The 2,020-nt window shown below is 37.1% G+C and overlaps 1 pseudogene; it reads right to left on the bottom strand.

Annotated features, from left to right (window-relative positions):
• Window positions 1-1,066: 1,066 nt before the first annotated feature.
• LOC100426203 (ras-related protein Rab-9A-like) lies at window positions 1,067-1,687 on the bottom strand (annotated as a pseudogene).
• Window positions 1,688-2,020: the final 333 nt, after the last annotated feature.

Below are 2,020 nucleotides of genomic sequence, written 5' to 3'. Positions count from 1 at the left end.
GGATAATGTGACTGATCTGCCTTGAAGAACCAGTTCTGCCTTAATTTATTCATCTCACGTGTCAGAGAGGAATGTAAATTAAGAAATAATATATAGATTTATGGTTGGTAATAATAGCAGCCTAGCCAACTAGTCACATGTCCAAATTAATGTTCTTGAACTTTGAATTATCAGATTCACACTTCTTCCTTCTTTTGGCAAAAGAGAAAACAGGTGAGCAATGACAGACCTTTAGGAAATAAAGATCTGGAAAAACTTCTCTCTATGATATATATCAATTGATATGTCAATTGTAAAACAGAGGAAAACATGTTGAATATATTGATCAACTTAGAATTGTACATAATACCTATTGTATTAGACCATTCTTGCAATGCTATAAAGAATATTAAGACTTGGAAATTTATAAAGGAAAGAAGTTTAATTGGCTTACAGTTCTGCAGGCTGTACAGAAAACATAGGGGCATCTGCTTCTGGGGAGACCTCAGGAAGCTTACACTCATGGCAGAATGTAAAGGGAGAGGAGGTACATCACATAGTGAAAGCAGGAAAAAGATAGAGAGAGGAGGTGCCACACTTTTTTTTCCAAATACATTAGATTTTAATGTTTAATATCTAATATTATTGCTTTTGGATATATATTTCCCTGAACCAAGAATACAGTGATAATTGCATAAAAAGATACACATATAAAAAGTAGTTCTCCATTTTCCCAGGAAAAAATTCACGCATAATTTCTAGAATAGTTAAGTTTCTTGTTTTAATTGTAATTGAAGTCTTTACCATCTCATGTATTAGCTATGTGACTTACATATTTAAATTAATGTTATTAAACAACTGTTGCAATTTATAAATGTAAAGTGCCATTATTCAGTAAATAGACTCCTCCATGAGTGGATGTGTTCCTTCTCCCACCAACTATTGAAGCAGAAATATACATTAGTTTAATTTTATTCATAGATGATACACTGCTGCAAATGCTAATTCTCTTCTCCATTCCCATGTTGATTTTGTGTATACCTGTGAGTTGTTCAGAATGCATCAACAATGTCTTTAACGATCAACATTAAGATGAGCTAGGCTTGGGCTTTCGATGAACACTGACCAATGGTTTCGATGAAGTCAGATCATCACTGTCTGAATCAAGTGATCTGACCTATCCCTGGTAGCAAGAACTTTTTGAAGTCCCTTTTCAAATGCTACTGCCACATTTGTGGCATCTTTTGCACTTGTTTCAAATTAAGGATAGTCGCTGTCATCCCTACACCAGGCTTGGGCTTCTTCTGCAGACACCTGCTGTTCGCTATGTCAGTCTTGTTACCCAAAATCACAAAAGGAAAGCTTTTGGGTTCTTCCACATCAGCAAAATATATGAATTATTTCTTCCAGTTACTCAAGTTCTGGAAGCTTTGGAATTATCAACACTAAAAGTAAGCAGGCAGCAGTCACAACCTCTGTAAAATGGCATCCTCAGGCTTCAGAATCGCTCCTGACCTGCTGTGTCCCAATTCTACATGGTACCAAAATATCCATCCACTTCCAAATCTTTACTTAAAAATTCTACACCTATTGTATGGAAGAACTGGGTATCAAACTTACTAGTTACATATCTGTTCATAAGACAACTCTTCCCAACTTCACCATCTCCAAACAGAATTACTTTAAAAAGTGATGATTTTCCTGCCATTGTTAATGTCAAGAGCTTTGGTTTCAGAACTCTTAATTGTTCAACTCAATCATCATTATCTCCTAGTGTTGTTGAGAAGATTCACTCAAATGACAGGGAGAAAGTATTTCATCACAATGCCAGGCTCATTATAGGATTGCAAGAAATTTCTCATGGCCACACAGACCTCTGGGCTGGCCCATCTGAGTGCAATGAAACAGAAAGAGGATTGGGACCTGCCGAGCAGAAGGTGGAAGTGGTAGAGATGTCAGGCTCTGGCTCCACTGGCTGCCATCAGGTGCAGAGGAAATAACATGGCCCCTAGCTTGGGTCGGCTGCCACACATTTTTAAAC

This window comes from Macaca mulatta, chromosome 6, assembly GCF_049350105.2.
Source record: "Macaca mulatta isolate MMU2019108-1 chromosome 6, T2T-MMU8v2.0, whole genome shotgun sequence".
NCBI classification, from domain to species: domain Eukaryota; kingdom Metazoa; phylum Chordata; class Mammalia; order Primates; family Cercopithecidae; genus Macaca; species Macaca mulatta.
This window is presented reverse-complemented; position numbering and strand designations above follow the sequence as displayed.